Raw genomic sequence first — 22,267 nt, 5'->3', positions numbered from 1 at the left:
AATTCCAGAGGCTACCACCCCAAATTCCAGAGGCTACCAGGAAGATACCAATAATGAGACTTTTGAGATTCTTTTCCAGGGATTACAAATGAAAACTGGATTGTATGGGATTTATGGAAAAGCAGAGTTCCAGCTGTAGGACTGTGAACATACTTGGGAAAAGGAGAGTAAGATGAGAACCCATAGATGAAGGCAGTCTTAAAAGAAAGATTTTTGAGAAGAAATAGGTAGGTAGGCAGGCAGCCTACCCAGAAGGGTTCAGAAAGGAAACAGGTTAATACAATATATAGGAAATGTAAGAAAGGAGGTGGGATTATGCCTAAAGCATTATATTCAAGAGTCTAAAAGAAGGAAAAACCACCACGGGCTGTTTGAGAATGTTGGTTAAGGTGATATTATATACTACCATGTCTTGATCTTTTGCAGAAATGTTCCTGCTTACACGTCACAGATGTATTTTTGCAACATCTGGCACTAACCAATCCTTGCAGTTTAGGAGGAAACACCTCTTAAGATCACAGAAATTTCTTCTGGCTGGATTTATACTCTGTGCATTTTTATTCGTCCATTTTCATTGAGATAAATTCTGCTTTGTACTTAGCAGATTCTCTCACATTTTGTGTAAACACTAGATAAAGTTCAGGAGAGGGCAAGCTTTATTCTAACAAACAGAACAGTTAAGGTCTTGATGATGAAATCAGAAATAAGGTTCCCATGATGGAAAACAACCAACCTCTCCCCCGCCACCCATTTGGATAAAACTCAACACTAAGAATCATTTTTCCTGTTTGAACACCTCACCTAACTCAGTATCTGGGTAACTTGTCTCTTAGCAGGGCTGGATCATCTCTCTGTTAAATGTAGATTGCTCTTTTTCTCCCCCCTCCCTCCCATTTATTCTGCTTCTTTCTTTATTCTTTTCTTGGTGTTTTATAATCCATTAGGAAGATAGTTTGAGTAATGGAAATCTCTTTCATAAATATGGCTGCAATAGATAAAAGTTCTTTAAATACAAACAAAATCTTCAGCGTCCGCTCTTAGGACTCACTAATTGCAAATAAAATGACCTTTCTTCTCTTTGGAGAGATATTTCCAGACCGTCAGATTGCTATGTTGTTTTGTAGATGGTATCTTTAGAAAGTTTACATTATCCACATATTTTATTAAATTTCATTACAATTTCAGTGTTATTTCTTCAAAGAGACCACACACAACATAATAGATTAGCTCTCAGACTTATTTCTTCTACACTCCATTACCTTTTGTCATTTCAGGACCTTCAGCATCATGTGATGGAGCTCTCTGAAGAGAGAAGGGGAGCAGGACACTGAAAAAAGTCCTATCTCATTATTAATATTAAATCAGGTTGCTGACAAAGAGACACTATGCTGCTAGGGAGTAGCCTTAAACATTGGATCCCTGGTCATCTGCATTGCTTAATTATTATCTTGTTCCCTGGCTATGTCTTACACCACTCAAACTGGCTTTCTAGAAGACAAATCTATTAGACAGAGAGAGAATCCTAAACAGAGTGGATGCAAGTCAGTCTAACTTGGTTTCAGCATCAAGGATGGGTCTGTGGTCCTTTGTCATTTAGCCACATTGACACAGTCAAAAGAAGATTGAATGAAAAGAGGAGCATCTTAAAAGCTGTAAAGGTGTGTGGAAAGCACAAGGGACAAACTAGAAGAAACTGTTAATGGGAAGCTTGTTTTAGTAGCACTTTGAAGCCATTGTGCTAGGTGTGATAAAAGTAAAGAACATAAAGATAAGCTTGGCCTGCATAAAGCTTGCAATCAGATCAAAGAGGCCAAAATAAGATGTTGTCAGAAAACAAGGGAGAAAGAAAGTAAATCCTGAGCTGATGATCCATAGTAGTAATAGAAAGGCTAATTGTTGGAAGGCAGTAGATGGTACAAGTATTTTTTCAGGACCTTAAAAGCAAACAAGGTTTAGAAAGAAAGCAGTGAAAAGTCAAAAGCAAGTAACAAAAAAGAGGAGAAAATAAGAGAAGAGCTGATGCTCGCTGTCCTCAACTACATTCATAAAACCAGTTCCAACCCTTACAAAGATAATCCAGAAATAGTTTTGACTTTAACTTGAGACTTTCTGACTATATTTAGTGCTATTTTGTGTAACATTTATGATTAATTTAGTGATTGCAAATTACTGAAGTTACCAGTAGGTTTTACTAAATATTTTCCTAATCTTTATGGTTATTTAGCTGAAGAAGAATTAATTTAAAATGATGCAACAAATTTATCAGTATTTACTAGAACAATTGGATATTATAAATCTTCTTATATGAAGTTAAAATCTTTATACTGTTGTTAGAAATAATTGTTAAGTAGCAGGCTTCCAGTATCTGAAAGGGGCTTATAAGGATGCTGGGGAGGGACTCTTCATTAGGGACTGTAGTGATAGGACAAGGGGTAACAGGCTAAAACTTAAACAGGGGAAGTTTGGATTGAATATAAGGAAGAAGTTCTTTACTGTAGGGGTGGTGAGGCACTGGAATGGGTTGCCCAAGGAAGCTGTGAATGCTCCATCCCTGGTGGTGTTCAAGGCCAGGTTGGACAGAGCCTTGGGTGACATAGTTTAGTGTGAGGTGTCCCTTCTCATGGGAGGGGGGTTGGAACTTGATGGTCTTCAGGTCCTTTCCAACCCTAACTATTCTATGGTTCTGTGATCAAGGGGAAGATGCCCATCATTACTCCTGCTGAGATTCCAGGGTGTATTAACACATATTGAATATTCAATCTTCAGAATGACATTGCAAATAAATGAATAATGATGACTCTATTTGCTGTGATTTTTGTTGTTATTAAACTGTCTTTTTGTTCTTTAAAGGAAGCTACATAATATTGCTCTGATTTTTCACAATATTGTTCTGATTTTTCTGATCCTCAGTGATAGGAAGAGTGGATATTTCTGTTTTCCCATCTGGAGAGTCATAAGTACACTAGAAGCACTATATGAAAGCAGAATGTGTTGCATTATTTCATAGAAGAGGGAAGGCTTCAAGGAAAATGCTTAACAGTGCTTGGCAAACAATCTCAAATTCTTTCTTCAGAGACAAATGCAAGCACTCATGTTTCAGTCTAGTACCCTCCTTATTCCAGTATCTTATGTCTAACGGTAACCAATGCTGAAGCATCCTAAGCATGAACAAGAATATGACAAAAAAAGAAAAGGGATTCTATTTATCGTATACGAGCAATTACAGCTACCAAATGCACGGCAAGTCCCATGTCTCCACAACCAGTGGAATGAATCTTGAAACTGATATCCTTATTGTTGGACAATATTATTCACCCAGCTAAAAAACTGGTAAAACTAAAGGTCTGTTTCAGAAATAGATTTTAATCTACTTTCGAGAAATATCTGGAAGTTTGTATTACCTACTGTTCTCAAACAGTGGGGCAGGAGTAATGTGGCTAAGTATAGGTGACATTCCCATTTAATATGCTTCACTATATCTTCATCTTAATATAAGAAAGAAATTATATATATATTATAGTTTAGGAGGAAACACAACCTCTAAGATCACGGAACTTTGGCTGGTTTTATGTACAGTGCATTTTTATTTGTTCAGTTTTCATAGAGATGAAATCTGCTTTTAATATATATATAAAGTTAAGCAAGATGAATCCACTTATTTATCTATCATAGGTTAGGCTGTAATTCCAGAAAACCCATAAAATTTTTGTTATTCCTGTGCTCTTATACAGGAAAACATAATAAATGGAGCCACTGTCCCTTCTCCTCTTCTATTTTCCATCCACCATGTGTGACCAGAAAGGAGGGAACTGTCAGGAGGCATCAAACTACTGTTTCTTTAATTTTGAGTTCAAAAGTCACAAGCTATTGTCTTTCATTATCATGAGCTGCAATTTCATGTCACAACAAACCTTTGTTCTACATGTATTTGCCAAAGACTATTGTTCATAAAAAAAAGTGGGGTTTTTTTGTTTGTTTGTTTATTTTTTTCTTTCTGAATTCCAAAAATATTTACACCAGGCCTGTTTATTTCCAGGGAGGTGATTCTGACCTATGGTGATCCTCTGAATCAATAAAAGCATCAGCTTGAAGTTATAAAGCTGTAAACTATTCATATCCTGTACTCTTCTGTAAAGGGGCTGAGGGGGAGTCACTATTTTAACATACTGCTACTTTCTCCAAATGCAGAAGTATATGCACAGTAATTTTTATTAATTGTATTCAAGCACTCATTTCATGACTGTGTTATACAGGGAAAATAAAGCACCGTCCAAATACAACAAATCCAACCCCAAAACTCCAGAGTTACATTTAAAATGAGTATGTTTGTTACCCATGGGCTGTAATTGTAGGAATTGGATAGCACTTTGATGGAAATCATCTGCCTTTGACTCTCTCCCTCAGCTGGCTGGTCGCTTACTAGCAGCAAAGGATTTCTTAATTTGTACATGCTATCTGCAACCCATGAATCAGTTCCTTATACTGCTGCCCTCACTGGACAAGTACTGCCAATATCTACTAGTTCAGTAGTAGCTCAGTTTAAGTCCAGACTTAAAAAAAAAAAAAGGGCTTTGGGGAAGAAAAAGAAGTGAATGATGTGACGAAAAAGAAAAATGATGATTCATGGTTGCCTGTGCTCTAAATAAAGGGTAAAAGTAGAGGAAAGCCTGAGGTTATCATTGGTTTATCCCAGCTTTAGTCACTACTGTCTATCAATAAACAAATATAGTCATGTTAGTATTTTTATGTGAGCAAACTATAAATCAGTATTTATACAATATAGGTATACAATAGGTCTCTCTCTCTTCCCACCAGTAAACACTGAGTTCTAATTCAAAGCAATTTCAGTGTTAATCCAATGCCATACACAATAGGAATTTATGATCTGCTCTTTCACCTGTCTCTGTTCTTCATGACAAATTGATCTGATAAACAGAAAATAAAACCATATGTGGAAGAGCCAGACTAAACTCCTCTATTAAAAAAAAAGGAAGAAATAGGATAAATATTTATTTGGATAAGACAAACATTTCAATGAAACCTTAACTATAAGTCATAGTGACTTATCAAACAGGATAGTAGTCAGAATGACATATAGCACGCTGTTCAACACGTAGAAAGGAGTCAGCACATATTAAAAATAAAAAAAAGGAGTTAGAAACTTGTAAAGAGTGTGATTATCCTTTTAATTACATTACCTACCATGGAATCTTCCACTGAATTAATGAGGACAGTATCTAGTACTGCCATTTTCTCCAAACAATGAAGGAAAATAATAACAGCAATAACACAGCACATGCTAGAAATCATACCAGTGGCTTAGGTGACAAATTTCATATCTCTAATACTAAACACCAAAGAACAGTGAACACTTTAGGAATATCATATATACTGTATATTATCTACTGACAATTAATACTTAGATATACCAGCAAAAGAATGGATAAAATGTGTTAGAAGTTGCAAAACCTCTCTATGAAACTATTCATGTATTGTCAAAGCAGAGAATTTTCCACACTGAACCACATTAGTGGTATTCCTGAATAGAGTGAAAAATGCAGTTCCTAGCTGGTTACTGAGGAGGAAAAGATATCCTGTTTTTAAAAAAAGTGCCACTTTATGTCTTGAAGACTCATACTGTATTCCTTTTCTCTTTCATAAGTTATTAGGACTAAAATGTGGTTGTATAGCACTAGGAACAGGTAGAAAATAAAGGCCTATAGCCTTCTGAGGTATATAGGAGTCTCTCCATTGATTTCAGTGGGCTTTGGATAAAGGCCTAAAGGCATATAACATAATCAAGCAGATATTTCATTTTTCTTTAGAACTCTTTGAAGGTTCATCTTTCTATTTTGTTTTTAAAGTCCCTGATAACAGGAGGATAATATCTGTCTGAGGGTTATATGAATAGTAAGGAGAACAAAACATCTCTCCCACATCTCTTCCCACCACAGCTAAATTATCACAAATGAGGATGTTACAGGTTTTTGAATGCTTCATTCTAAGTAATCTGAAGATAGTAGAAAAAACACTCATCTAAGTACAGAAATTTCCTAAGATGGCATGCTGGAAAAGATCAGCTTCATATTCTCATTCTCCCTTCCTCCCCCCTTCAAAAAAAAAAGGGGGAGATTTACTTACATTTTGCAAAGAAGGTTTCTCTCCCTTTAACTCAAAATTTGAGGGGAAAAATACAAAACTGCTGCTTTGTCCTTTGTTCACAGCAAGAGAAGTATTTTTCTCCAATCACCCACTGTTTGAGATTCAGAAACCTTACTTGTTCGCAGCAAAAATAAATAAATAAATAAATAAATAAATAAATAAATAGAAATGTGTAGCCAGTAAGAGTATTTTAATTTGCCACCATTATAATTTGGCAATATAGCTTTATGTCAGTCAGTCACTCTCTGCTACTTCATACAAACATGTCTGTTGGGAAAGGCTTTGATCCATCCTGGCATCTGAATTTGAGAGAAGTATCAAAGTCACTCTACCACAGAGATGAAAGTGAACATTCATCTGTAACACAACAAATAGAAATAGATGAGCACAGAAAACAAGACACACAGCTAAGTGCTTTCCCATATCTAGTATACATAAGCCAACTAACTGACGGTATTATGTTCAGTAGAGAGGGAGTCTTTGTATTGTAATAGCTCTTTGCATATTCAGAACCAAGATGACAGCTGGAGAAAGCACAGTTCTATATTTTATCGTGAGAGTACAGAAGAGCAAGAGAGATGATACAGCACTTTATTCATTTCTGTTCTGAATGTTTTAGTCTTATTCTTAAGTTAATATGGGAAATATGGTTCATGGCAGTGTATTATGCTACACAGCCACTGGTTATTTCAGCTGGTATTGCAAAAGCCATTTCAATGGAGTGGCTGCATTGCTTTCCCTGTACACATGATCTTTGTTTTTGACAAGATCAGAAAGAAAAAAGAGCATTTATATGACTCACAAACTACAAATAAGTTAGTAAACCTTTTTTTTAATGTCATTTTTATTGGAGTAAGTATCAATTTTCCTACCTAGTGGAAAAAGATAGTTACAGGTATTACAATAACAATGAGTCTTCAGATACTGTAGACAATATATTATGGTTGTAACTAATCCGCTCTGCATGTACAACTCCCTGAGACTCATGACACTCCTGTGTTAAGGCTACATTAAAAGCATTTCCATTTCATAATCCATGATGTCAGGCACTTCAAACATAGTAATTTATGAAAACCCAAATATTTTTCCAGGTCTTCAAACAAATATCAGTATGACTTACAATAAATACAGCTGGCCAGCAACTCTCATGAAAACAGGAGTGACAGGAGAATCTATGGAGCCATAAGCAATTCTGTGTCAGTGTGTACTAGAGAACATGTTAAGCCCTTGTAGACAATTAAAAAGACAAGACTGACCAAAACATCACGCATCTTGCTGAAATTGCTGGGAAAAATGCATAGTCATGAGACAATGTGCAGACGCTACTTCCATTCAAACTTCATTGTAAACAGGGTGTGCTTTGCACAGTTCCAAATGCAGGAAATGCTCACTTGTGAAATTAATCTGTTAAAACATCAGTTATCGTATATCTTAGGTTATATCAGGATCAAGTTGGAATGCTCAGCTGAAAAAATAAAAATTAGGGTATAAAAATGCAAATATGCAAATACCCGGGTCATTTTGGAACTGAATGCCGTGAAAGTAACCTGTATGTGTTCCTATCCATGTTATAAAATATAATGTAAGCAGTAAATCTGAACAGCATATGTTAACCAAAAAGGAGATTTTCCACCCTACTTGATAAAGGAAACAACTGAGTCTTGGAATATGTTTAATTAAAGTGGAGAGACAGCTTTCTGGCTTAACCTGTAAATTTCTTGCACAGTAAATGGGAAAACAGCCATCAGTGTCCACTGCAGAGTTCTATTCTGGAAAAAAAAAAAATATTCCAGAATGAGGAGCTCCAACTTTTAACTGCAATAATTGGATGAGGTTCAACAAGGTTAAGAGTCCTGCACTTGGGTCACAACAACCCCATGCAGCACTGCATGCCTGAGGAAGAGTGTCTGGAAAGTTGCCCAGTGGAAAAGGAGCTGGGGTTGTTGGCTCACAGCCAGCTGAATATGAGCCAACTTTTGCCCAGGTGGCCAAGAAGGCCAGTGGCATCCTGGCTTGTATCAGCAACAGTGTGGCCAGTGTTACTAGAGAAGTGATAATTCCCCTGTACTCAGCACTGGTGAGGCTGCACCTTGAATACTGTGTTCATTTCTGTGCCCCTTACTACAGGACAGATAGAGAGTTGCTGGAGCAGATCCAAAGAAGGACAATGAAGCTGGTGAAGGTCTTTTGAGGAGCAGCTGAGGGAACTGGGGTGGAGAAAATGAGGCTGAGGGGGGACCTTATTGCTGTGTACAAGTACCTTAAAGGAGGTTGCAGTGAGGTGGAGGTCTGTCTCTTCCCCAACGTAACAAGTGATAGGACAAGAGGTAATGGCCTCGAGTTGCTCCAGGGAAGGTTTAGAGTGGATATTAGGAAACATTTTTTCACTGAAGGGGCTGTCAAGCATTAGAATAGGCTGCAGATGGAAATGGTTGAGTCCCCATCCCTGGAGGTATTTAAAGCCTTGTGGATATGCCAAATCAGGGACATGGTTTAGTGCTGGACTTGGTAGTGTTAGCTTAATGGTTGGATATGATGATCTTAAAGATCTTTTCTAACCTAAACAATTCTATGATCTTCTGGGTAGAGACCCCATCGTAGCCTTCAGTGACTACCAAGATTAACTTGCCATATATACTATAGACTTCAAGCTACTCTTCTATGATCTTTTATTCCCTTGCAAGCAAGCAATTTCAGAGACAGGATTACGTAGGGTATTGCTGCTTTTAAATTCCTGCATTGCATCACCCAGACATAGGCTGAAGGAGTCATTTTTATAAAGACTGTGGTCAATGAATGCTCAGTTCCTCAATCAGGAAAAGCTTCTCCAAAATAAACTTGCTTTTAGAAATGTACATTCCACTTTTTAAGCTCAAAATACTGCATATCAGGCAGAGACCTATGGTTTTAAAAATCTCTGGATCATTTATTGTCTCAGATACCTATGGTTTTAAAAAGCTCCGGACCACTTATCGTCTCTAAAGAGGACAGGATTCAGGGTAAAATGCGCTTGAGGCCAAATCTACCTAACAGGTGTCATCTGATTAACATTCAGGTTTATTGCAGTACACTAGTGTAGGTAGCTTAAAAGCAGATTTGTATCTGAACTTTTAATTAAAATTTCAACTCCATCCTGAAATCTTTACAACGTTTTCTTGCAGTTCATGGAGTTTCTACCTTCAATAGATCTAAGGTTTTCAGTTTTCCACTCGGTCTATAAAATATTTCCAAGTTTACATTTCTATTTTTTTCCATATATATTGATTTTCACTTCAGTCAGTACAAGCAGATTGATAAACCTAGGTGACACATGAATCAAGTGAATCTGACCTCATCAACCCATGACCCTTCACCAAGGGGTACTGGAAATAAGCCTTTGTCTTATTTCTATGAGATGTCCACCATATGGTCTACATGGCTGTTGTTAGCAAAGAGATTTTAGTTTTTTCTTCTTAAGAGTCACTCTTGATTTCGTAGTCCTTGTATTGAGTTTGTGAGGTAACGTTTTGGTAGTAGGGGCCTAGAGGGGTGGCCACAGCACTTCAAGTATGGCCACAACAGTGCTGAACAGAGGGAAGGATCACCACCCTCAAACTGATGAGGCATAGTCCCACTGGGTCTGAGAATGGTGGGCAAAGCAAAGGTGATAATAACAAGGAGCATTGATAGCCCTAGACAGAAGTAATGTACCAGAACCAGGGTTTCCACCAGAAGCAAAAGGATCTAAAGGTAGGTATGAAGACAAATCTACAGTGTACATCCAAAGGTTCCATCCAGGAGGCACAGCTTAAGACATGCACTGTGACCAAAGTCCCTTTCCTGAGCCAAAATGCTGCTCCTGGGCACATGGGCAAAGTCATGTTGGGGTGTCAGGTAAGGCTGCACAGGACTATTATGGCCTGTCAAAAAGTCAGGGTAAAGAAAAAAAAACATTTAATCATGTTTTAGACTTTTTACAAAGAAAAATGTAGAATTAACCTGAGTTCATAATTGCAACAGTTTGGGACAAAAATGATCTCATAATACTACACACAATTGGAAAAAACACCTACTCTTTTAAATTTTTTTACAGGCCAAGCACAAATCTGGATTTATTTTCTTCTTAACTCTGCAAAGCATTTCTATGAATTACTTAAATGCAGATAGAAAAAAATTTAGAATCCAATGTATCAGATAATTTTTCATTTGACAGGTTTAACTAATACAAATATTGTAATTTATTAGCAGTTTTAATGGTGTGACCTTCAACTGTTCCTCAGGGGAAAACAAAATCTAGACAAAGATATTTGTTCTAAAAAGGGTCACTTATGATAGGTTTTCTGTTCAGTATGTACAAACGCTGTATTTCCAAAAGAAATGTGTAATGCTTTTGTGGGGGAAAGTTTATGCACAACACATAATTTTTGTATTGTGACTAGCAAAAAACATATTTGACATTTATAATTCTGTTACATTACAAAGGGGGTAAGTAAGGTAGTAAACTGAGCACCATATTCATAAATGATGATAAACAACAGTACGTTGTACTTACATGGTATTTTTCATTCTGAAGATGTCAAAACTCTTTATAAAAAGCCCCAAATTTATATTCTTATTTTAGAGATGGCAATCCAAGGATGTCTGAAGTAGAAAGACAGGATTACGGAAGGTCACACAGCTTTTTATGGGAAATGTAATTTCTCTTTATGAACTCCATGAGATCAACAGTGTGAGAGCAGAAGTGAGTTCTTGTGCTAACCTCCACTTTGTCCTAGCTGGAATGTGTTACAGTATGAAACCAACAAAAATTTGCTAGGTTTTTCAAGTAGCAGGTGTTTCAAGTCCTCAGAGGTACAGCTATCAGCCATACATAATATAGGTCCAAATAAAGTGCTGGCCGTAGCATGGCAGTCAAAATTTCATGTTTCTTTAACTAAAAGAAAAGTTGGAACAAGCAATTTTCACATTTTCTTTTTAATGATCAGTTAATGAGAAACATTAGCGTGAATCAAGTTCAGTTAATATAGCATTTAATTTTTCATTCCTGTTTAACAGTAGTTAGATAACCACATTTACAGCCTCTTTGGAGGGAAATCAGGTGATGAGCACAAAGGTGATTTGTTTCTTCAGGGCTTTTCTGCACCGTAGTACATATCCAGTGAAAAGAAGCTCAGGAGGAAAACTTATCAAAGAAGTACACAGACGCGTACAGTAATCCTGCAGTGGAAATACAGTTGTCAACCAACAACTACCATACATTAGACAGTGCAAAAGAAAAGATCTTGAAAGTATGGAGAAAGTTAAGGACCACATGCCCAGCTGTGCTGAGATCTTGGACTGCCCCCCTCAGTTTCTTTTCTCCAGATTTAGGAATGTATTTTTAGGAATAGCTATGAAAGTAGTTCCAACACAGTTCAGTCTTGTCCTTCCACAGTTTTGGCCTCTGGAAGTTCATCAGTTCTTACCCAACAACAGGGAACACTACAGGTTAATGAATACCTTGGATTCTGAGAGTACTATGCTATCAGAAGTGTTGCCTACTCAACAGAAAGAACCTCTGTGTAACTGCATCAAATAATCCATGTAATCTGTAGCATTTTTCCCAGGGACAAAAACTAGCACCAGCAATTGGAGCTAGTTTAAACAGTCAGGTGAACCTGCATTTAGAGATAAAATGACACATGATAAATGCTTTGAGATGTTTACTGTTAAGATTACACTCTCAAAAAGTCATAGTATAACTAAAAGAGCTATGTATGTACATCACGTATACATGACTGGGCTTTATCCAGAAAATCAGTCCCACTGAAGTCAGTAACTCAAGCACAGTGTTGAACCAAACCATCAGAAAAAGACAACAGATGATTACAGCAGCTAGCAACAAATTGATTCTCCTCCCCCAGATTTTACATTACTGCTTTGATCTTTTATAAAAGTTTAAAGTTGAAATATTGTCCTTTAGTGTAGCAAGCAGAAGGCTCATTTCATTGTGAAGGTGGTAATATTTCTCTGGTGGACATAATCACTATATCTAGATAAAGGGATTTGGATTACATTTGCAAAGTTTATCAGAATTCTTTTAGGTTTAGAGTGGTATACACAGTGGATATCATTCATTGTAGTTCCAATTATTTTGACAGATAACTCCTTTTCCATTTGTATCAAGAAACAGTCAAGTTTTTCTCTGACCTATTTGAAGTGAGAGCAGAGCATTGAAGTCCCGGTGTATTATGTGCTATTCATAAAAACTTCATGTGAAGACTAAAGAGCACAGCTCAAACTTACCGTGTTCCTTTCACTTTGTCTAAGCACCCAGATGCTTATCTGGGGTTTATCCAGACCTGTTGGGTCAAAATATCAGCCAGCGAATCTTAAAAGAATGTGTGTGCACTTATGTGATTTTCTGAACATCTTATTTTCAATCCATTTAATAAAATAAAAAAAAAAAGAATTTTAATAAAATTTAATCCATTTAATAAAAAAAGTGAAGAAGTTACTGTGCAATAAGCTCACAGATCTGCAATTTCAGAGCAACTCACCTACTTTAATTAACCCTGTCATCACACTTCTGTGTAATAAAAATATTTTATGTCCATTTTGCAAAACTGTTGAGCGTTTTGCCTACCTACAAACAAGTATGCGACAGAAAAGTGAGAAGCACTTCGCAGTTTTCATGAACTGGAAACATAACCTGTGATAGTACATCTGTCTAAAATAAGTTCTGTATTTTTCTTTTCATTAAATTAATTCCTGGCGTAATTGAAATATTTGGTTTTGTTTCTATAAATGGGAAAAGAGTTACCGATGCATAGTTTCAAAAAATGAAAATATTGTGGCACCTGTAAATACTTCTTGGGCAACAGATGGTGAGGGGAGATGCTTAATACAATAAACCTTTCTCTTTGAAGTTCCAGGCAGAATTCACATGCCTATTTCTCCACACATCTATTAAAAGTGAGCTTTAACTATGTGGTACATGTAGTTGTGGAATAGTCATGCTGAAGTCCTAATTTACCATTCTAATTTACAGATATCAAAGAGATTTTGTCATTACCTTCAACATTGGAACTTCAGCCTTTATGGTTTAAATCAATATGCTTTATTCACCTAGACCTATGGCAGTTTAAGACACAAGCAGTGAGTAAGCTGAAGTGACAAGTGGCAAGAATTTGGGAGGGTACACAACCTGGATAGCTGACACAAATTAACCATAAAAATATTCCATGGCATATAGCATCATGCTCAGCAATAAAAACTGAGGAGAGTTTTTTTTCTGGGGGGTGGGAAGAGGAGGGAAGGGTACTAGTCCTTGCTCACAAGGTGGATGGGCTTTGGTCTACCTGTGGCAGATGATGAATGACTGATTTAGTATCACTTTTATTTTTTTTTTCCCCTTCCTTTGTCTTTTCTTATTAAACTGTCTTTTTCTCAACCCATATGTTTTCTTACTTTTGCTCTTCCAATTCCCTTCCTCATCCTGCTGCGGACTAAAAGTGGGCAGGCAGCTGTGTGGTGCTTAGTTGCAGGCTAGGATCAATCCATCACAGTTGGCATCAGAGGGTTTTTAATTCTCTTTACATCAAAGAAGGCAATTCTTACTATCTTAGCTCCTCCACATCCTGTACACTGATCTGTGTTCAGTGCCTCTTTCCTTTCCAGCTTCCAGCTTTATCAACAATTTTATCCTTAGTTCAAGCTGAAATTTGATACTAAATTCAAAGCATCCAGCAAATCTGGGTTCTGCCAAAACTTTCAGGAAGCAGAGATTACAAGAAAGAATTTAATCTTATAATTCTATTGCCAGAGTCCAGGAACATATTGCAAACCTTGTTCATGTGTGATTTTCTCAATGAAGTACTAGTGCTATAGAGTCAGTAACAAAATAGAAGAGGCATCAGCAATCAGGACCTTGCACTTGGCATGGGTAAACCTCATGAGGTTGGCATCAGCCCACCTCACAAGTGTGTCAAGGTCCCTCTGGATGGCATTCCTTCCCTCCAGTGTATCAACAGAACCACACAGCTTGGTGTCAAGGTCCCTCTGGATGTCAAGGTGTGTCAAGGTCCCTCTGGATGGCATTCCTTCCCTCCAGTGTATCAACAGAACCACACAGCTTGGTGTCATCCCCAAACTTGCTGAGGGCGCACTCAATCCCACTGTCCATGTCAGCGCCAAAGATGTTGAACAAGACTGGTCCCAGCACCGATCCCTGAGGGACACCACTCATTACTGGTCTCCAGACGGACATTGAGCCAACTGACCACAACTCTTTGTGTGCGGCCATCCAGCCAGTTCTTTATCCACCGAGTGGTCCATCCATCAAATTGATATCTCTCCAATTTAGAGACAAGGATGTCGTGTGGGACAGTGTCGAACGCTTTGCACAAGTCGAGGTAGATCACATCAACTGCTCTACCCCTGTTTATCAGTTCTGTAGCCCCATCATAGAAGGCCACCAAATTGGTCAGGCAGGATTTCCCCTTAGTGAAGCCATGCTGGCTGTCACCAAACACCTTGTTGTTTTTATGTGCCTTAGCATGCCTTCCAGGAGAATCTGCTCCAAGATTTTGCCAGGCACAGAGGTGAGACTGACTGGTCTGTAATTCCCCGGGTCATCCATTTTCCCCTTCTTGAAAATGGGGGCTATATTTCCCTTTTTCCAGTCATCGGGAACTTCACCTGACTGCCATGATTTTTCAAATATGATGGCCAGTGGCTTCCCAACTTCATTTGCCAGCTCCTTCAGGACCCATCATGGATCTCATCAGGACCCATGGACTTGTGCACGTTCAGATTTTTAAGATGGTCTCGAACCAATTGGGTGAAGACTATAAAAGATCCAGTAAAATGATAGGATAATAAAGATATAAATTCACTTTTTCCTAGCAGTTATTTTTCCTGTAGGTGACTAACCAAAATAATGTCCACATAGTACTATGATAAATGTACATTCTTTTAAATGAAAAAGAGGTAGAATTTAGGATTGCAAATCCAAATGTATGAATCCCCAGAACCTTTCCAAGCTATAAGCACTTTCATGTTGACAGCTGTGTATTCAGGCATTGTTGTCACTCTGACCTCTAAACTTGACTCTGGATGGATCCTTAGACTAGCTGTTAATTTGCCTAAGTCCTAGCGAAGGCTTAGCCTGGCAGGCATGTACAAAACATGCATAACCCACCCCAGCCATGATCCATACAAAACACTGGCCACACAAATACATCCGTTTCATTCAGAACTGGGGGAGGAACCCAACAAAAAACCAAACAAGCAAAACCCTACCAAACAACAACAAAAAATGACAACAGAAAAAAGTAGTGAGATCATACTTCCACACTCTCCCTTCACCTAATAGCTCTTGTCCTTGAAGGTGGTCAGGGTTTACTGCTTTCGTTATACTGAGAGCATCCAACCAGTGAAAAAGAGCTCAGTGCTGATCTCTTCCCCCAAAAGTACCGCTATTATTTATTTGCTTCTTTCTTCATACACACACATAACACACACACACACCCCTCCCCAGTGACACTTCTATAGAGCCCTAGAAGCAGAATCCATCATGGTCACTTGCCCTTTCAGAGAGACCCACAGTACCCAAGCTAGACAGTTGTCTGTCTTCTTACTAAGACACTGATGAACAGTGTATTGTTTTCTAGAAAGCTACAAAGAGGTGCTTTAAATAGCTTAATTTTGCTAACCACTTCTGTGCTTAAGGCATCCCTTTGGAAAATGGTATTTGTGAGTGCTAAGTAAGGAAGGATTGCGGGGGGGGTGGGGGGGAAGGGGAGGGAACCATCAAATCTGCCCTTTTCCAAGCATTCATTTAGAAAAAAAAAAAAAGGTGAGGGGCACCACCACTATTTTTAAAGAGTGAGAGCTCTATCTTGAAATTAAGGGAGGTTTAGGAGAGAGCTTAAGGCTTGAAATCCCTGACAAATGTGTCTCCTTAGGCCTCCTGGGATAAGCAGCTGAAAAGGCATGGAATGTAAGACACAACCTTTAACCTGTGGTTGAATCAAGTCACTTACAGATGACTTTCAGGCTTCTTGAAAACCCTTTAACTAGAAGACCCTGATAACCACCTTTCTGAAGCACTTCTTCCTGCAGGCTTCATAGGCAAGTTCCTAAGCTCAGGATGGGACATCCAGTCAAAGATGAGACAGCAAAAAATGAGGCTTAGAAATATTGATTAAAAAAAAAAACCAACAAAAAACCCTAAAACCAACAACCCAGAGATATTCCTTCAGATACCTTCTATTACTCTAAATACCTATATCTTTCTTCATCAAAGTCACCTCTGGAAAGCAGCAGGTACCCCTTCAAGTTGGTACCTGCATACACGAATAAAAGCACACACTAAATTAACATTTTTTAAAGTGTGTGGCAGCAGATAATGAAAAGTTACAAATAATGAAGCAGATAAACGGCCCTGAAATATTCATTACAGTTGTAACTATCAATGTCAGTATATAATTTTCCTTTTCTTTCCCTCTGTTGTAGGAAATTCTTTAGGAGACAATGCTCTCCATAGAACACATGAGAAAGTAAAATTGAATGTGAGTAAAAAGAATGGAGATAGGTAACGGCACAATGCATAAACTACTAGGCAGGGTGTCCTGTATCAAGATGAAGGATATCTCCTCATGGTGGAGGTATTACAAAAACAGCCCTATGCTTATAACATTAATACTAACATAGTGATAATGGCCAAAAGCAAAATCACGGAAGCAAAGTATTTACCCTATAAGCAATATTCTTTTAAGACACACCAATGTAGAGCATCTATAAAAGTGAGTATTATTGTGCTCCCAGAAAGTGGGCCTGAGGATTGTTTGACATGACCTTTTGTTAAAGAAATGTGTTGAATAATATGTGAGAAAGCAGCTGTCATAGGATTCTACTTAAGTGCTCCAGGGCCTGTAAAGATGACTTTCTTAGGGAGCTGAAAATGTTTTTTTCTTTTCTAGTCAGAACTTAGGCTAAAACACTATCCTATAGTTTTCTTTGAACTAGGCTTCACTCTGTAAATTATAAAGAAGTGTTCATTCAAAATCTAGTTCAGCCTGTGCAGAGCTCTACTGCCTTGTAAAGCAAAAAGTTCAAATGCAGATTGCTTGGACAGCGTTTTGAAAAAACTTCATTGCAGAGGTTAAATGAATCATTTTTCAAAAGACACCCCAGAAGCTAAGGCTGCCTCGAAGATGCAGGATCACTTCTGAGCAAGTAAGATAAGATGAAAGCAACTATCTCCAAGATGGAAAAGAATCTGAAACAAAGAAAAGCAGTGCAGGTATGTGGGCTTGGTGGGAATTATAACCCAGATGTCGATTTGGACAGCTGATACATTCAGCCTCTGAAGAGCACTAAAGCAGCCATGCATATGACAACTAAGACACAGCCATTAAGAACAAAGCAAAGTTGCAGGAAAATGAACTATTTTAGATGTGTGGTTTTTCCTCCTGTGTTAAAAAACTCAACTTCTTTCATATTAGGCTTCCTGATAGAAGATGAGAGGAATTTGGGGAATTTCCTCTTGTTTTCCTTAAAATAATATGGGAAATATTTTATCTAGATAACTGAAATATGAGATGAAACATTAAATAAATTTACTATTAAAAGTATAGCAGAGGTATTATAGAAAAAAAAAAAAACAAAACCATAAAATCCTATGGTTATATCTTGTACATATTAAAGTATATTTTACTTTAATATGTTTATTCTCTTCCAGACAGAAATTCTTCCTTTAGTGAATGCTTTGCCTCTAGCAGTTTCAGAAATCATAAAACTCTGTGTTTTTTCCACATATTCTTTCTACTGCTGAGAATTAAGAAAGAAAATATTAAAAAATGAAGAAAATAATATTCAGTAAGGGCAGTTATTGCAGTAGATATTGCAGAAAACATCTAGGATGATATTATGGGTTAATTTTCAAGCAGCAAAAGCTATGCCGTTTCTTGTACTTGAGACCCTAGTACAATCTCCACTAGTTTGCTCTAAACCACACTCTGAGCTTATTTTATTTGTATGAATGTTCAGTGCCAAATGGTCTGTTTAACAACTTCATAATAATCTCACCTTTTAAAAATTCAAAACTGATTTTTGCACCGGTGCAGATGTCTCAGATCCATACTCTTAACACTTCAAACATAATACTTTTCATACAAGGTGCTGAAATGTCAAATGCAATACATATACAACAGAAAGTTCAGAAAAAAGTTAACTGTCAAGGTAGAACAACAGACTGCATTTACCAGAATTAGTATTTCACAATTATGTCGGAAACTGCATGTTGCTGATCCACTCCTCTCTCCCCTAAAGTTTAAAAAAACCCATGTGTATATTATGCAACTTCTGAAAACTGCCACTTTAAAGTAAATTTCCAAATCATGAAATCTGATCATTTAAGGAATGTACTCTCCATGTATGCTTGCATGCTTGAAAGAGCTAATGGAAAACGTCTATTAAGATCGACTTAATGTCCCCTACATTATTACTTATACAGCACTATAAATGTATGAGACATTTGCAGATTAATAAAACAGAGAAGGAGCTTACAACTTAAGGGGAAAAGCTTTTTGACTTTGCATCTTGTCCTAGCAACATCACCTTTGTATGTAATCATAGGGAAGACAGTTTCTTTTTGCTTCTGGGAAAATTAGCTTGTGCCATTCAACTACAAGATCTGCCTTCATTGTTGTTGGCTGAACTCTGCAGGCTGTCAACTTGTGGGTCAGCATCAGCATGCACAGTCCATTTATTGTCTTCATCCAACTGCAAAAAGGGAAAGAGTGACCTTCAGCGTGTTATATTCTTACAAAAGCACATATAACGTAAGGCTTTTATGTCTCTTCGTTTTCCTCTCACCCCCATTTATCTAGGAAAAAAACTATAATCTTGCTTTACTTCACTTAATTGTTGGTTGTTCAGAACTTCTTAAGTTCTTTAAAGAATTGAATATTATTTTCATCCTCCCAAGGCAAGGCCCAAGAATAAAAATATCTTTTCAATCTCAGCCAATGAATTATTCATGATGCCCCAGGCGGTATGCTCCATATCATGAAATAAATAACTGTATTTGATAACGTCATTATCAAAGAAAGCAGTTTTCTTGATGTGAACAGAGCATTAAAGATAGACTTATCAGTGTTCTTTTCACTCTGATCCCTGTTCACAGTACCAAGAGAAGACCCATATTTGCACCTCTATCTGCAGGAAGTACTTCCTTCTAGTGGGGAACTTTCAAAAGGAGATAAAAAAGGAAGCTTGGAGGACCTACCATGATTCTTGTTTCATCCATGTGAAGTATTATAGTTATCCATCCAGAGAATAAAAAGAGAGTATTTTATGTCTGAAAAAATGTTAATGGTTTAATGCACTGGAAGGCTTGGTTTTGGTGCAAATTTGGTGGAACCAAGGCTGAAGTTGCTTAGATGGGCACCACATAGAGTGCACAATTTAGAACAGAACACAAGGCCCTCCAGCAATTAGCACTTTGTGCATGTGCAGCACATGCTTGTGCCTGGCAACTGGTTCACACTTGGCTGGCCACACAGACATGAGATGTGGATGTACTGTTCTAGAGACTTAATGAAGCACAGCAGGTGAGAATCTAACCCTTAATGCACTGCATCCATTACCAATCACTTAATCAGCATTTCTGTCACAATATTAAGATGGAAGTTTGACTCCTTTTTATTGTCTTTTAAAATACATCAGAACTGTTTTGCTTTCATGCAAGAGTTTTTCTTTCGTTTGAAGTACAGATGTACGAGAGAGGAGGGAAGGACACCGTTGGCTTCTTGCCAATCAAAACAAGCTCAACTGGGTTAGGAAAATATAAAGGCATTTCTGAAGAAGGGGTTATATTAATTGTACGAGATTGATCTGATTAACTTAATTTAGCATTTCTCTTTAGCCATAAACAAATGTACATTTCAGCTAGTGTCATGGTTTAAACCCAGCCAGACAGCTCGTTCACTCACTCTCCCCCCTTTTCCTCCCTCTTTCTTTCCTCCCCTCCCCCCCGCCCCCGCTCCCGGAGGGATGGGGAGGAGAATCAAAAGAATGCAACTCCCATGGGTTGAGAGTCCAGCAACAGTCCAGCAACCAATGTACAACACAAATCACCACCGCTACCACCACCGACAATAAGAGAAAATAACAAGGGAAGAGAATACGATACCACCTGCCAAAAAACGAGTCTGACCCAGAAGACCCCGTATCCTTCTGGGTAACTCCCAGTTACCCTCCCAGGCATGACGTGCTGTGATATGGAATACCTCTTTGGCTAGCTTGGGTCAGGTGTCCTGTCTCTGCTTCCTCCCAGCTTCCCCTCCTCCCTGGCAGATCATGAGACTCACAGAGTCCTTGGTCAGGGTAAACATTACTTAGCAACAACTGAAAAACATCAGTGTTATCAGCACTGTTCCCAGGCTGAAAGTCCAAACACAGTGCTACAACAGCTACCAAGAAGGAGAAAAACTGACTGCTACTGCTAAACCCAGGACAGCTAGGTACTTAGACAATTTTGTCTAGAAAAAATTACCCCTTTCCAAATATGATCATATTTACATATGAAGATAGAAAACTAGGTTGACAGTGTAACAACCTAGCTGAACATATACCAAAGGAATTCAAAGCTGTTTTATAATAATAAAAAAAATTCTTCATCTAACTCTTCCCTTATAGTTGCTCTGTCTATATTTCTTGATATTTTCAGTCTAAGGATAGGAAAGAGTAATAACAAAATACAGTGTGATTATGTGTCATCTTTTTGTTCTCTATTTCTAGAAGCTCGTGATCTGACAGGATTTCCTCCCTGCATACTGCTTAAAAAGATGAAAAACGCCAGCAACAGACTGAATCTTTAAATACATATTCAAACGCTTTAAGGTTTGCCTATACAGAGTGGCTGCAAGAGGCACTGAATTCCTATATTCATGTAACTTGATTGCACTAACAGTGTTAGGCTCAGCGGATTCATCCTGTTCAGCGGATTCATCCTGTTTCAAAACTTTTGAGTAGAGCCAAGATGGCAACTATTACAGATGTATTACTGGAATATCTGTGCAAAAGTTGCACCTTTCCAGAAACAGGTGGTTGAGTATTAAAAAATAAAAAAATAATTAAAACCAAAATCAGTTCAGCTGACTTTATTCATTCTGAAAGTTTGTACAGTGTGTTGTTTCATGACACAGCCCCATAGTTCTCAGCCGCTTACCCCTGTCCTGTGAGAGGCAACCTGCGCAGTTTGAACTCGCTTTCTTTCAGCGTACACCCTTGCTTCCTTTCAGCATGTAGTTCAGCTGAGCCATGCCACCGGATCAATGACTAGTTGCTTTTCGAAACCCACGTTGTGGGCGCCATTTGTGGTGTATCATGACACGGACTCAAGTTGATGAGGAGACTCAAATCCAACTTTATTACAATCAAGCCCTTTTTATCCCCTTGTTTGATACTTTCCCAACCTGCACAAATATGCCATTTTCAATCTCATTGGTCCCTGTAGGAAACTCCAGGTAAACAGTCCAATCACAATGCTGAGCACACGTTGTCTAGACGGCAGCAGCTTCACCCTGCCCTCTCAGACCCTCTCCCAACCCCCACATTGTCTGGCTCCAACTGAGACTCCTGCCACAACAACATCCTGGCCCATCCCCCCAAGGCTTGTTTTTTGACATTTCCTGTCCTTCAATGTTCCAGCTCACCACCCCAGGGCTCGTTAAGCATTAAGGCCTCAGAGCTCATTCCCAAACTGGTTTACATGCAAATCTCCTTCACTCCCCACAGTACAGTACCTTTAATGCCTTCTGTTTGGAAATAAACTGACCAACAGTGCTGAGTACCAGAATCTGATCTTCAGAGTCCCAGAGTACTTGCAAACCCATTTGAGATCAGCAATGCCTGTTAATGTTGACCACATCATGTAAGCAAGGGTTAAGTATTTCTTGTTGAGTAGATAAGGTAACACCCACAAGACTTGATCACAAATTCTTGTGTGGTAAAGTAGAACTTGGAATTCAGAAGTTTAATTCCAAGTACCAAGACCCTGAAAAAAAAACCAACTTTGCTCTTGGAGGTACTGACTGTGCAGTCAGCTGATCGGAGCTAGCCTAGCTAGAGCCACAGC

This window comes from Pezoporus flaviventris, unplaced genomic scaffold, assembly GCF_033815535.1.
Source record: "Pezoporus flaviventris isolate CSIRO_AGI_PZ_B2104156 unplaced genomic scaffold, CSIRO_AGI_Pfla_v1 ptg000025l, whole genome shotgun sequence".
NCBI lineage: Eukaryota > Metazoa > Chordata > Aves > Psittaciformes > Psittacidae > Pezoporus > Pezoporus flaviventris.
Note: the sequence above shows the minus strand (reverse complement) of the source record.